The sequence below is a fragment of the Canis lupus genome, chromosome 14 (assembly GCF_048164855.1).
Source record: "Canis lupus baileyi chromosome 14, mCanLup2.hap1, whole genome shotgun sequence".
Classification (NCBI taxonomy): Eukaryota; Metazoa; Chordata; class Mammalia; order Carnivora; family Canidae; genus Canis; species Canis lupus.
This window is the reverse complement of record NC_132851.1, coordinates 63,993,448-64,008,669: the sequence shown is the minus strand read 5'-3', so window position 1 is coordinate 64,008,669 and position 15,222 is coordinate 63,993,448. Positions and strand designations below refer to the sequence as shown.

The 15,222-nt window shown below is 38.1% G+C and overlaps 1 long non-coding RNA gene across 2 annotated transcripts in view; it reads right to left on the bottom strand.

Annotated features, from left to right (window-relative positions):
* Nucleotides 1–7,909: 7,909 nt before the first annotated feature.
* LOC140603523 (uncharacterized) overlaps nt 7,910–15,222 on the bottom strand; it is a 29,699-nt gene continuing 22,386 nt past the window's right edge. For both annotated transcript variants that reach the window (XR_012006500.1, XR_012006499.1), the window contains one exon: nt 7,910–8,638. This is a non-coding gene — a long non-coding RNA (uncharacterized lncRNA). The remainder of the gene's footprint in view (nt 8,639–15,222) is intronic.

Here is a 15,222-nt window from a genome sequence, read left to right as displayed (position 1 = left end):
TCCAGAGAAGAAATCTTCAGTTTTGTGTGAAAGAGAATTGTGAAATAGATCTGGTGGTTTAATTGTTTCTTATATCATCAGCAATATTTAGTTCTACTTCTATTGGGCTGGCGGGATCAAGGGGGATTGGGAGGCATGAACAAAATGGGGGGGTGGGGACCCTGCACTTTGTTGCCCCCACCTCAGAACTTCCCCATCACCAGCAGACCATCCAGGGACAGCAGGGGGAGACAGGGCCTATGCAGGAAACCTGAACCATACTTTACGCAGACCCTATATAAGGGCTTAAGCAGTTATCGCCCCAGGCTGATTTCACCAGTAATATGCCCAAATACCTATCATCCTGAACAGACACACAACCCCTTACCCTCCCCCCTTAAAAAGCCCGCTTGCCCTCACCTGCGCTGGACTTCCCTGGCCCACGACTTCCCGCTCTCTCCCTCCCCTGCAGGCCGAGGAACCTCGCCTGAGACTGTTCCATTAAAAGCCCGTTTTGACCAACTTTTGCCTGGCCTCTCTATTTCATTTCACTACCGATCTGATTAAACCTGACAACTTCTACTTTCTCATCTAGCAGTATCTGCATGCCACAAAGTTGTATTTCAGGGGCGGGCCATGCTTTCCTTCTGGGGTCTACATTCTTGGGTCTGTTAAGGCAGTTGCCATTTTCTATCTTTTTTTGTTTCACTATACACTCCTCTTCATTTTCTTGGTCCTTGTAGATTTTTGTTTTATCATGTTACTATCACTTTAGTGAAGTTTTATGAGTGAGCATGAGTTTATTCATCATATTTAATGGGAGGTTTCACAGTACTTTTCAGACAGGCTCATATTTATGAATAAAGAGATTTCCTATCGTCATGATGACAAATATTTACTTCCTTAACAACACCATTTGTAAAGACTAATATTTATTGTTCTGTATTTTCTCAACACTGCTCGTACATTTGGCAGTAGCCCATGTATCTGTGGACATGCACAATGTGTTAGACTTATCTGAGTAGTTCTATCAACATGATTGATGGGCAGACACATTTAATATTTTCATCAGTCATTTGAATGATGTCCAAGCGTATGTAGTGCACAGGCATTAAATTCACTGACTGCATGGGTCACTGGATACTTGGACAATAGTGTCAAGAAGGAGGAACAAAAATATAACTGGTCGAAAAGAGAGGCAAAGGACAGAAGACCATAAAAAAAGAAAACTAAATCCATATTCATTGGTTACTGTACATTGATTGTGTCTGAAAATAGAAGGAAAAGCTTGTAACTGATGACAAATTAAACATAAATCAACAATATACAAATTTTCACATATTTTTTATAGATTAAGACAAGTTACTGGTTGTCATCAAGAAAACAGTCTGATTTTAAAAAGCTTATTAATTCTTCTAGAATCAACATTACTCAGATCTTTATCACAATTTTGTTTAGGAGCCTACTATTTCAGAAAGATGTGGAAATGTTGGAAAGACTCTGGAAGAAAGTTAATGGTTAATTCTTTTCACCCGGTTACTGGTGAAAAGAATTAACCATTTAGAACTACAACTGAAGAGGAAAGCACAAATGATTTGCAGTCATTTACTCTAGTAAGGGAAAGGCCGAGAAGGCATAAAACAACAGTTTTTATATAAGTAAAAGGATTTGGTTTTAGGGATGCAAATCATTATTTTCCTCCTATTTACATCATGGATTGGATGAGAGGGAAATTCCTAGCATATAGTCTCTTAACTTTGTCTTGGAATAAGAGATGCATAGTTCTCACAGATCAAGGAGTGTTTAATGAGTTATTGACTGAGTTGGGGTGGCTGGAGACAGATGGAGCCATCAGATGCAAAGGACATTGAGCATGAAAGTGAAGAGGCTTGGATCAATTGCCCTCTCAGGCATTAAAAAATTACATGATATTTCGCAAACCACTTGACCTTCCAGTGCCTGAGTTTTTCTACATCAGAGCAAGAAAACATCCCTACACTCCTATTTGTATAGTACCATTGTGAGAGAAATGAGATGACAAGCAAGGGAATCCCATCTCTGTCACCTGCCAGAAATATAGAAATCTATCCCTTCTTTGGGACACGCTTTGGATAGACATCCCAACTCAATGAAGACTTTCCCAAATGAGGCAGAACAGTTAAGTATATAGGCTCTGTGTGTTTAACATATCTATCTCCCACCTAGCTATATCTGTATCTGTAACTACCTATGTATCATCTATATAACATATATATCCCATATATAAAATCGTATCATCTGCAAATGAGACCATTTTACTTCTTCCTTTACAATCTTTTATTTCTTTTTCTTGCCTGTTTTGTCTAGCTAGAACTTTTAATACTATGTTGAGTAGGAGTCGTAAGAGTGAACACCCTCTTGTTTCTGGTCATAGAAGAAAAGCTTTCACCCTTGAGTATGAGTATGATGTTAGCTATGGGCTTGTCATATATAGTCTTTATTTCATTGGGGAATGTTTAGTCTACCTAATTTGTTAAGAGTTTTTATTGTGTATGAATGTTGAATTTTACCAAATGCTTTCTCTGTATCTATTGAGATAATATGGTTCTTGTCTTTTATTCATTAACTTGATGTATCACATTGACTAATTTACATATGTTCAACCATCCTTGCTTCCCATGGATAAATATCGCTTCATTATGGCTAATGATACTTTTTTTTTTAAAAGATTTTATTTATTTATTCATGAGAGACACAGAGAGAGAGAGAGAGAGGCAGAGACACAGGCAGAGGGAGAAGCAGGCTCCATGCAGGGAACCTGATGTGGGACTCGATCCTGGTCTCCAGAATCATGCCCTTGGGGGGGAAGGTGGCGCTAAAGCACTGAGCCACCCGGGCTGCCCTGATACTTTTTTTTAAAAATATTTATTTATTTATTATTTATTTATTTATTTATTTATTTATTTATTTATTTATTTATTTTAGACATAGAGAGAGAGAGAGAGAGCAGCAGAGACACAGAAGGAGGGAGAAGCAGGCTCCATGCAGGGAGCCCGATGCAGGACTCGAGCCCGGGACTCCAGGATCGCACCCTGGGCCAAAGGCAGGCGCTAAACCGCTGAGCCACCCAGGGATCCCTTGATACTTTTTTTTTTTTTTTTTTAAGATTTTATTTATTTATTCATGAGAGACAGAGCAGGCAGTTGCTCAACTGCTGAGGCACCCAGGCATCCTGCTAATGATCCCTTTAATGTGCTGTTGAATTTGGTTTGCTAGTTTTTTTTTACTGAGAATTTTTGCATCTATATTCACCAGAGATATTGATCTATAGTTTTCTGTATTAGTACTATCCTTTTCTGGCTTTGGTATCAGGATAATGCTGATCTCATAAAATGAGTTTGGGAATGTTCCCTCCTTTTCAATTATTTGGAAGGGAAGGGTTTGAGGAAGATTGGTGTTGATTCTTTAAATGTTTGGTAAAATTCACCAGTGAAGCCATTCTGAGATTTTCTTCATTGTAGATCTTAGATTATTGATTCAATCTTCTTACAAATAATTGGTCTATTCAGATTTCCTATTTCTTTCTGATTCAGTCTTGGTAAGTTGTATGTTTCTAGGAATTTTTCCATTCTTCTAGGTTGTCTAGTTTGTTGGCATATAATTGTTCATGGTAGCATCTTAGGATCCTCTGAATTTGTGTGGTATCATTTAGAATGTTTCCTTTTACATTTATAATTTTGTTGACTTGCATCCTTTCATTTTTCTTTCTTATTTTAGCTAAGGATTTGTCAATTTTGTTTATCTTTTCAAAGAGGTAACTCTTACTTTGCCTAATCTTTTCTATTCTTTTGCTGTTCTCTATTTCAGAGAACATTTTTTACTCTAGTTTATTTATTTTTACTCTAATTACTATTTCCATTCTTCTGGTAACTTTGGGCTCCATTTGCGCTTCTTTATCTAGTTCCCTAAGGCATAGAGTTAAGTTGTTTATTTGAAGCTTTTTTGCTTCTTAATGTACACATTTATTGCTATGAATTTTCCTCTTAGAACTGCTTTTGCTGTGGGACACCTGGGTGGTTCATTTAGTTGGTTAAGCATCAGACTTCTCATTTCGGCTCAGATCATGATCTCAGAGTTGTGAGATGGAGTCTCATGTCAGGTTCCACGCCTGGATATGGAGTCTGCTTAAGATTCTCTCTTTCCCTCTCTCTTTCCCCCTCACCCCCATGCATGTGCACCCAGGCCTGCATGTGCACACTTTCTCTACTTACCAAAAAATCACAAAAAAACTGCTGTTGCTGCATCCCTCAAATTCTGCTTCCATTTGTATGTTAAGATTCCGTTTTCATTTGTCTTAGAAATTTTTAAATTTTCTTTTTAATTTCTTTTTGATCCATTTGTTGTTTAGGAGAGTGTTGTTAATTTCCACATGTCTGTGAGTTTTCCACTTTTCTTCTTAATTTCTAGTTTCATGCCATTGTGGTCAGAGAAGATACTTGGTATGATTTCAATCTTCTTGAATTTACTAAGAGTTGTTTTGTGGCCTAACATATGGTCTATACTAGAAAAAGTTCCATGTGTACTTGAGAAGAATGTGTGTTTTGCTATTGTTGGATAGAATTTTCTGTATCTGTCTGTCAGTTTCATTTGGTCTATGTTGTTCAATCCACTGTTTCTTTAATGATTCTCTTTATGGATTATCTAACCATTGTTGAGAGTGAGGTTTTAAAGTCTCCTACTTATTATTGTATTACTATTTATGTCTTCTTTTAGCTCTGTTAGTTTTGATTTATATATTTAGGTGTGTCAATATTGGGCATATAAACATTTACAATTATTATATCTTCTTGATGTATTAACTCCTTTATCATTATACAATAACCTTCTTTGTCTCTTTTTACCATTTTTAGTTTAAAGTCTATTTTTTTCTGATATAAGTATCTCTATCCCTGCTTTTTGGGGGGGTTGGGGGAGGTTACCATTTGCTTGAAATATCTTTTTCCATCCCTTCATTTTCAGTCTATATGTATCTTTAAGGCTAAAGTGAATCTCTTATAGGCAGTATATTGTGGATCTTGTGTTTTTTAAATCCATTCAGCCATTCTGTGTCTTTTAATTGGAGAGTTTAGTCTGGTTATGTTTAAAGTAATTATTGATAGATAAGGAGTTACTATTGCCTTTTTGATAATTGTTTTTAGGTTGTTTCTTGTCAATCTATTGTTGCTTGTTTTTTTATCCTACTGTGTGTGTGTGTGTGTGTGTGTGTGTGTGTGTGTGTTAATGTCTTTTGGTATAAATATGCTTTGACTTCTTTATCATGATGTTTTGTGTAATTACTATAGGATTTTTCCTTGTGGTTACCATGAGGCTAACATAAAATAAACTCACTGCAGTGTATTTTAAACTGATAATAGCCTAATTTCAATAGAAGTCATAAGCTTTATATATTTATTCCTCCTCCATAACATTTTAGGTTACTACTGTTGCAATTCACATATTTTTTAATATTATATAACTCAAAACAGATTATTGTAATGGTTAATTTTACTATGTTCATTTTTTTTAGCTTTTAAACTAGAGTTTCAAGTGAACTAAATGAATTTTAAATAAATTATATACCACAATTACTGCACTACAAAACCTCAGTGACAATATATTTATCATTACTCAAGTAAGATCTGCACTCCCTTTCTATGTTTTTTGGATGTTAATTAAAATTCTCCTATATCCACCCAAAAAACTTCATTTAGTATTTCATTGTAAGTCAGGTCTGGTGTAATGAACTCCCTCAGCTTTTTTGGAAAAGTCTATATTCCTTTTTCATTTCTAAAGAACAGCTTCATCAGGTTTAGACTTCTGACAACTATTTTCTTTCCATATTTTGAACATGTCGTCTCATTCACTCCTGGCCCAAAAAGTTTCTGTTGATAAATCCACCAATAGTTTTATGGAGGTTCCATTGTATGTAAATTTTCTCTTGCTTCTCTTGAAATTCTTTCTTTGTCTTTGAGTTTTGACAATTAATTATAATGTATCTCAATGTGCCCTATTTGCGTTCAACCTATTTGAGGTCTTTTGGGTTTCATGGATCTTCTCAGTTTGGGGACGTTTTCAGCCATTACTGGAGCTTTCTTAGTTTATGATGGTGTCATATTTACCTGTTTTTTTGTGATTCTTGATTTCTTGCATTGGTATCTATTCATTTGAGTAAACAGGCTCCAGATTCTACAGTTTGATTTGGCAGAGAAATTTTTCACCAGTCAGCTCAGTTTGGGTTTCTGGGTGTGTCTACTGGTAATATTCTTGGGCAGGTGGAGTCTGCTATTAAGATCTATTTTTGGATGAGGCAAGGTTCAAGCTCTGAGGATTGGATGGGGGTGTGCTACTAGCTGAGAATAGTTGAATAGGACTGCTGGTTTGGTTCCTTACCCAAGTAAGGCAGTAGGATGAACTCTGTGGTTGCCTGGATCCTCTGATCAGGCTAATTAAATGCTTGGGCCTGGGTACTATATTCAGTAGTTGGGGTTATGAATTAGCTTTCCTGTCCTGGCAGGACAGCAGGACAAAACCCAGGAGCCTATATAGCTTATTCCTTGGGCACCCAAATCAGTCCAGAGTGTACACTGAATTCTCTGGTTGGATGAGGCCACTAGCTTTGGTCTACAGATGAGGGAAGCCACAGGCTGTGCTCTCCATTAAGTGCCACTGTACTAGGACTGTTGAATAGGTGATGAAGCCACGAGCTCTGGTTAGGTTCCCTGGTTGGATAGGCTGAAGTCTGTATTCAGAGATTAGCAGGGTTGTGAATTAGATTCTCTGCCTGGGCACAGCAGGGGAAGCAGCTCTAAAGCCAGTAAAGCTCTTTGCATCTTGTCTTAATTCAAGCCAACTAGCACTCCAAGATCCCTGGCCACCCAGGGCCAGCAGCTTTGCTCTGCAAACCATTGGCTCTGCCCAGCTTTCGGCTCAAGAGCTGCCTAGCCACACAGGCTCCAGGAGTTGTCTTCAGCCTTTCTGGTCAGATGGGGCTGGAAGACACTCTCCACAGTGGGTGGGGCTGTGATTCGGCTCCTTGCCTGGGTGTGGGAAAACTGGGCTCTAGGGCTGCCAAAACTCCTTGTTCAAGGATCTGAATTAGGCAGATCTGAGCCCCGCCAAGTTCCCTGGAGAGAGTATACCACTGATTTGGTCCTGGAGAGGAGCAAAACCTCTGGTTGGGATTACCATGTGGGCACTACAGGTATGATCTCAGTCTGCCAAAATCCATTGCAGATTGTTGCAAGCTCCTCCCCTCTCCCTGTCACAGTCAGATTCCCAGTGGTTGAGCCCCACGGAGTCCTCCACAATCCCTATGGTGTGGGATCAGAGGAGGGGCTCCTGCAAAGCCCTTAAAATGCCCGTACAATGCTGTCTTGCCGCTGGTTGCCTTCACAGGTTCTTTTTTCCCACAGAAAGAACCAGAGACTCTGAGGAGACCTCCAGGTGTGGTGCAGCACCCACCTGTGGAAGGGCAGTGCAGTCAACATGGCACCACTTCTCTTACTCCCCAAATGCAGCCTGTTTCGGTCTCTGTGATGTACAGTGGGTGCTTCAGTCTCACCTCCATGTGCTAGGATCTTCTCAGTGATGGCTTATTCTTGAATAGCTGTTAATTGTTCTTCTTGTAGGGTGAGGCTTGGGTCAGGAACAGCCTATGTCAGCATGTTAGTAAAAGGACTTCTCAAAGGACTTTAAGGACCTTTGAAAGTGCTACTGAAAGGAATTTCACTTGCAGGATGAAAGTACCCCCTGAATGCTGAGGATGACATCTTAAAATGGTCACAGATGTGTGCCAAGTGTCACTTTTACTTAATATTTCAGTATTCGCTGTTTGGATAGCAGCCATTTTATTATGGGACCACAAAGTTTAGCAAGAGAAAGACAACACATGTAGTTTCCGTGATGAGTTTATTCATATATTAGGAACTTGAGGTAGATATTTATTCCTGTCAGAGTCAGTAACTGTGGATTTTCAAAAAATTTTAAATTTAAAAGAAATTTTTAATTGTTTGGTCCTTAAGTTACCTTCCTTTTCTGTTGTTTTAAATTATATAATTTGTGGAACCACCATCTTATCCCAATTTAGCATAGCTCTTTTTTTAAAAAACTTTCAGAAAAACTTTGGAATTTGTGAGGAAAACCAATAAATATTTCATAGGCAATTGTTTTCTAAAACGTGACATTCTCATCGTGAAAGGAATGCAAAATCTCCCTTAAGTTCAAAGGGAAGAGTAGGACACCTTTAGAGCTGCATGTAATTTAAGACAGTAATAGAAGCAGAATAGACCATGTGCAAGGAGACTGGTATGGGGATTCAGAAGTAGCAGAGCTCTCAAGTCAATGGATTTATATTTGAGGGGAAGGCACTTTTAAGTTATTATCATGTTTGGGATCAGTGAGTCAAAATGAACCCACATCAGAATTAATAGAAGAATTAGGCCACATCTTCTGTATCCTTTTTGGTTCTTGATACCTGAGGTACATTTGTTCTCTGACTTGGAGTAGGGCAGGAAATAAGAGGTGTGAAAGTCCCGCTTGCTGCCTCTGCAGCCATTGCTACAGCAGTCCTGTGCATTGACATCATGGAAACCACACCACCAGTGGTCTGAAGACATCAACCAAAGCCCAATACATAGCATGTCTGAAAAAAAAAGATAAGGAAGACGTTGGTAATGATTGAAGCTGGGTGCTGGCTCATGAGGGTTCTCTCTACTATCCTTCTCTACTTTTGTGTATGTGTGAAGATTTCCATAATGGAAGAGGAAAAAGGCAGCCACAGGGAGCCTGGATATTTGCTATAAGAGAGCACATTTTCTTCCAACTTCTATGCCAGGCTTATATGTGCTTATGCCACTGATGGAAGAGAATGGTGTTTGCTCCCTTTCCCTGCATAAAGCCCCAGGAGATGGCAGCATGGTCCTTCAAGGGCAACGACAGCTCTCTCTTGCCCTATAGTTACGAGATTGGCTGATTGATACCTTGTTAATGGAGTTTACATCTTATCTGTAGAGTCTGGATGCAGCATGTAAAGCATTACTTTGAGAACTGGAAGACTCGGCTTCCAAGCCCTGTTCTGCCACTTGCCAGCAAATTTTGGATGACACAAAGCGCTGTGTACTGTATGCTCCCTCTAGGCCAGATGCTGTTCTCTAGAAAATGGTCATATATTACCTTGTATATGGCATTCGTAGAATAGAGATCACCTCTACCTACATCAGTGGATTGTTCGGGGACACATGCAAGATAATACACGTGAATGATTAGAATATTTATACATCTCACAGCTTATAAATATATAAAATATAAAGATTAGCATTAGCATGTGTTATTTATTGAAAGTTAAATATTTAAAAATAGCCTATTAATAGGAACTTGCCAGGAAATAGTTCTTCAAAATAACTAATGTTGGGCACCTCGGTGGCTCAGTGGTTGAGCCTCTGCCTTTAGCTCAGGTGGTGATCCCGGGGTCCTGGGATCGAGTCCTGCATGGGGTCCCTGCTTCTCCCTCTGCCTATGTCCTGCCTCCCTCTCTCATGAATAAAACAAACAAACAAACAAAACCACACACACACACACACACACACAAAACCTAATGTCACATCCTAAAGCTTCTGCAAGGTCTTATTGAAAGAGTTTTCAAGTCTTGAACCAGTAGATTCGAATGATGGCTGATCAAACCATTATATATTTTAATGAAAGCATCATTACATATGTGAGTAGTAAAATGGACTTAACTAAGAATTTTCTAAGGATTTATTTCACAAAATTGTAGTGCATGCTTGATTTGCATATAATACGTAATTCTTGTCCCAGAGACCCTGGCAGAGCTTTATCCCACTGGTGTTGCTCGGTGATTTTTCTTTAGCTGAAAGGAAGAAGAGGAAGCCAGCTGCAGCTTTGACACTTATAATCGCACGTCATGTAATAGCAATAGTTATGTATGGGCTGTTTAATTTGAAAGCAACATCAGTCATGCAAATTTCACATCAATTGAAAAAGAAAGGAAAAAAATTCTGTCAAACAGCAAAAGACTTAAATTACCAGGATTAAGTGAAAGAAATTATTTCTAATGGTCTGTGAAAGGGTAGCTAGCAAGTAATACAAAATAAAAAATTAAAAAAATATTTTGATGTAAAGTTAAAATGATACTTAATTACTAAATTGGGCTTATTTCCATTTAGCAATTCAGAAAAATCTGGTGACACTGGCTGGTGTGTGCAGCATTTCTCAGTGAAAATTTTAATCTGTTTGGAAAAATACCAGTTGTGATGATGTTTCTCCTCAACATAAATTGGCTGCGGCCCATAAGATTCTGAAGCCAGCCAGGCTCGCATTGATGTGAGAGTGATTATTTGAGGACCTTCTATTCAGTTCTGGGGATTGGGGAGTAGTATGAATCTGTGAATCAAGTTTATACATCTTGGTATATAATCTTTTATTTCCTCCCTTAAAAAGGTTACTGTATTTTTCATTTTATAAGTGTATCTAGCTGAAAATATATTACATTTGTCTGTAATTTAAAAGAAATTTTCTTAACCTTATAGGAAATCAGATAATAATAAAAATGAAATCTGGCAGCACAGTGGCTCAGTGGTTTAGCGCCTGCCTTTGGCTCAGGGCCTGATCCTGGAGACCCGGGATCGAGTCCCACGTCGGGCTCCCTGCATCGAGCCTGCTTCTCCCTCTGCCTGTGTCTCTGCCTCTCTGTCTCTGTGTCTCTCATGAATAAATAAATAAAATCTTTTTTTTAAAAAAGAGAGAAGTTCTAAAAAAAATGAAATCTGTAAACTATGGAGAAACCAAACCTACTGCAGGTACATAGCTCACTCAAGGTCATCCAACTATTAGTACCAAATCTGGGCCTCAGATTGAGAGGGTTGGATTGAAACCTCACCAGGCCTCACTTCACTGCTGTGTGAACACTGAGGTCCTTTCTCATATTAGAGTACTATAGCCCACATTATAAAGCTCTCTTCTTATTATTGCTTTCTCTCTCTCTCTCTTTCTCTTTCTTTCTTTCTTTCTTTCTTTCTTTCTTTCTTTCTTTCTTCTTTCTTTCTTCCTTCCTTTCCTTTCCTTTCCTTTCTTCTTTTTTCTTTTCTTTTCTTTCTTTTCTTTTTTTTTTCTTTTCTTTTTTTTTCTTCTTCTTTTCTCTTCTTTTTCTTTCTTTTTATATGTGGACCCCAATGCAGGGCTTGAACTCACAACACTGAGATTAAGACCTGAGCTGTGATCAAGAGTTGGACCCTCACCCAACTGAGCCACTTCGGCACCCCTGCTTTAGTTTCATTTTAAAAAAGTCTGTTTTGAAATAAATTGTACTTAGATTGTACTTATTTTAAAATAATGCCTTCTTTTATAACTCAGGGAGATAGATGGAGAGGCTGGTCCTCACTTTCAGAGGATAGAATGTGCAATAAATCAGTGTCTTCTGTATTTAGAACATGGTAGCCAATCAGGTAATTAAGCATAAACAAGGAAATTACTTGGGTGGTGCAACCAAATATCTAGGTAATGCGAGATTCAAGAGAACTCTGAACAATTTATCATAGAAGCACAGGATTAACCATTTTGGGTCTATAGAAAAAGACTTATTTTTTTTTGTTGTTGTTATTTGTTTGTTTTTTAAACCATTTAAACTGTAAGAGATTCAGTTTCTTCATTTGTAAAGTGAGGATCTTAAATTAGTCGACTTTAACATTTCTTCCAAGTCTGAATTTTGGAGTTTTAGGATTTATATCAAATTAGAACACTGCAATATAATGATATTTATGTGTTTATCTATTTTTTTTAAAAGATTTTATTTCTTTCAGAGAGAAAGAATGAGAAAGTGCACGAACTGGGTGGGGAGGTGGGGGAGAGGTAGAAGGAGAGGGATAAGCAGACCTCTTGCAGAGCAGGGAGCCAGATGCAGGGCTCCATCCTAGGACCCTGAGATCATGACTTGTGCCCCAGGCAGATGCTCAACCAGCTGAGCCGTCCAGGCTCCCCTATAATGATATCTATTAATGGTATTTCTTTCTGCCTTATTTTAGGACAATGGATATTTTTCATTTATTTTTGAACTTAATTATTGACATCTCTATCTTTAAAGGTAACAACAGAATATTTTTTAAAGTGACTTTAGGGAATAGCTGAAAGTACTCCTCCCACATATGCATGCATTGTCAGGCCTCATGCACGCTTTTGATTCTCTGTGAATCTATGGGGCAGAAAAGTGCCTCTTGAGCTGTAAGGGATTCCCTTTTGAAATTGGGAATAATGATAAATCTTTAGTACAAGCTTCCATGTTATATGAGATTCTTTAATTAGAATAAAATAGAGATTTACATATCTTACGTTGGGCACAATGAAGCAAGTCAAATTTCATAAGCTTAGAATTTGAATTAGAAATAAGAGCCTAAATAGAAGTGAATGCTGAGGGACGCCTGGGTGTCTAGTTGGTTAAGCATCAACTCTAGTCATGATCCCAGGGTCCTGTAATGGAACCTCACATTGGGCTCCCTGCTCAGTAGGGAGTCTGCTTCTCCTTCTCCCTCTGCTGCTCCCCGTGCTTTGTGCTCTCCCACTCTTGCTCTCTCTCAAATAAATAAACAAAACCTTAATCAAAAAAAAAAAAAAAAGAAGAAGTGAATGCTGAAATAGCCCAGATGCTTACAAGAACAGAAGAGGAAGACTCAGACCCAAATATACAAGCGCTTGGATATGTACACACATATACTACCCCCAAAATAGTAAAAAAGGGAAAAAACTTACTCTAGCATTTGCCCTAGATAGACACATTAAGTGTAGCTTTCTGAAGAGGATAGAGTCCAGGCAACTTAGAATGTCCCACAGGGAAGGGGTGAAGGTGGGTACCCCTGAGCATGCCCCAGCAAGCGTGGCATACTGACTACCATCTACTCTGATCGTTAGTACTCCTGCTGCACTCATCTTCATTTTTTATATCACATCATGGTCTAGGGAAAGAATTCCCTAGGCTCAAATAGTAAGCTATACTCATTCAGCCAAGTTGTCTTTATTGTTCTTCTCCTAGAGTCATCAGAGTAACCAGAACTCTCATCTGGGTAAATAGGATTCTCAAATACAATGAAAAGCAAACAACTGAGAATTGCCGTGTACTGAAGGGACACTAGTGTTACAAGAGCTGACAAATTCACAAGTGGAGAAACTAACATTGAGGAAATGGAGATAACAGAGGAATAAAGAAAACTTAATAGTAAGCACAATTAATATTCTGAGATTTGAATGAATAATGCATCCATAAAAACCAAATTATCCCCTAAAGGGGGAAAACCAGCCAGAGTTCTAGCAAATAAAAACAATCATCATCAAAACAAATCGTTCCCTTTTGATAGGTTAAATAGCTGAAAGGACAGAGCTGAAAACGAAGCTCAATGTGTGGTATGAAGCAAGTATTCATGTCAAATGCAATGCACAATAACAAAGGGTCCATTAGAAAGTGCATTAGTTTCCTATTCCTGCTGCACCAAAAGGCCACAAACTTTGTGGCTTAAAATAGCCCAAAAGTATTATCATACAATTCTGGAGGTCAGAGTCCTAAAATCAAGGTTTTGGCAGGGCTGCGTTCCTTCTAGGGCTAGGAGACCATCTTTTCCAGGCTTTAAGAGGGCACCGGCACTCCTTGCCTTGTGGCCCTTTCCTCCATCTTCAAAACCAGCACCATAGCATCTTCAAATCTTTCTCTCCTTTCATCTCTGATCTCTGCCCCTGTTGTCACATCTTCCCTGGCTCTGATACTTCTGCCTCCTTCTTTTAAGAGCTCTCATGATTACATTGGGTCTACCCAGATAATCACAGATAATCTTCCCATTTCAAGATCTTCAACTTAATCACAACCGCAAAGTCCCTTTTTCCATGCAAGGGTGTGTATTTGTAGATTCTGGCTATGTGGCAGGGGGAAGGGGGCTTTATTTTGTCTACTACAGAAACAATGAGAAAAACATTGAAAGGGATAGAATATGGATACCCATATCCATGTAATAGCAATGCCCCAGGGAAGGAAGGAGAAAACAGATGGGAGAAAAGGATCAATTAAATAAGAAGAGAAAATTTTCCAGACCTAGAGAAAGCAGTAAGATTTTAGGTTGAAAGGACCCTGCAATACTAAGCAGGATATATAAAAAGAGACCTACAACTAGACACTAGTGAAATGTTAGATCTCCAAGGATAAGAGATGTCTAAGAGCATTCACAGACAGCAGCAGAACGCGAATGAGTGAAAATCAGATTGTCATCAGGCTTTTATTAAGCCCTACTGGGTATGGTAAACAAAGAGGTAAGGTCTTTAAAGTTCTGAGACAAAATTATTTTAAACTTAGAATTCTATTCCCAGTCAAAGTAGCATTCATGAGTGAAGGCTGAGAATATTTTTGGACATGCTTAGAAATTTTTCCACCCACAGATTCCATTTGAAAGAATTACTTGAGGCCGTATACTAGTAAAAACAAAAGGAAGTAAAAGAGAGGAAGACAAGGGATGCAAGTAACACTGGAGGCCAAAGATACCCACAAATCTAATAAAGTCTAAATGTTTGGTGAGTATGACAAAAATAATAACAATATGAAATTTAAACCAGAGATTATTCTAATGTGGATGCTGGCAAGACTGGTAGAGGTAGAATAGGAAGGAAGTGAAATGAAACCAAGTTATTTTTTGTCTTGCTGGGGTGAAAAAATATCATCATATAGTTTATTTTTACATTTTCTGGATTAAAAATTTAAATACTAAATTTAAAAGATTGGATTGATAATATTCTGTGTTAGTATATTTTGAAAGAGATATTCTCATATGCTGTTGGAAGGTGTATATTTTGTCTAGTTTTTTAGGATGGAGGTTTGGTTGTTTCTTCCAAATTTTAAAATGAGTATATCCTAGGCCCTACCACTTTCCTCTCTAAGAATTTACCCTATATAAGTATTTTTATATTTCTGAAAAGGTTTGCAAGAATGTGTATATATGACATTGTTCATAACTGTAAAAAATGGAGAATAATCTAAACCTATGTGGACTAATTAATTATGGACAACTCTGTTCTGATTTTTTAAAAATCAAATAGTTTTGAGAGTTTGCAGACGTAGAAATATCTTCAGGTCATATATTTTTAAAATATTTATTTATTTATTTATTTATTTATTTATTTATTGAGAGCATAAGTGAGAATAGGGGTCGGGGGAAGGGGAGGGGAGGAGAGAGAGGGAATCCA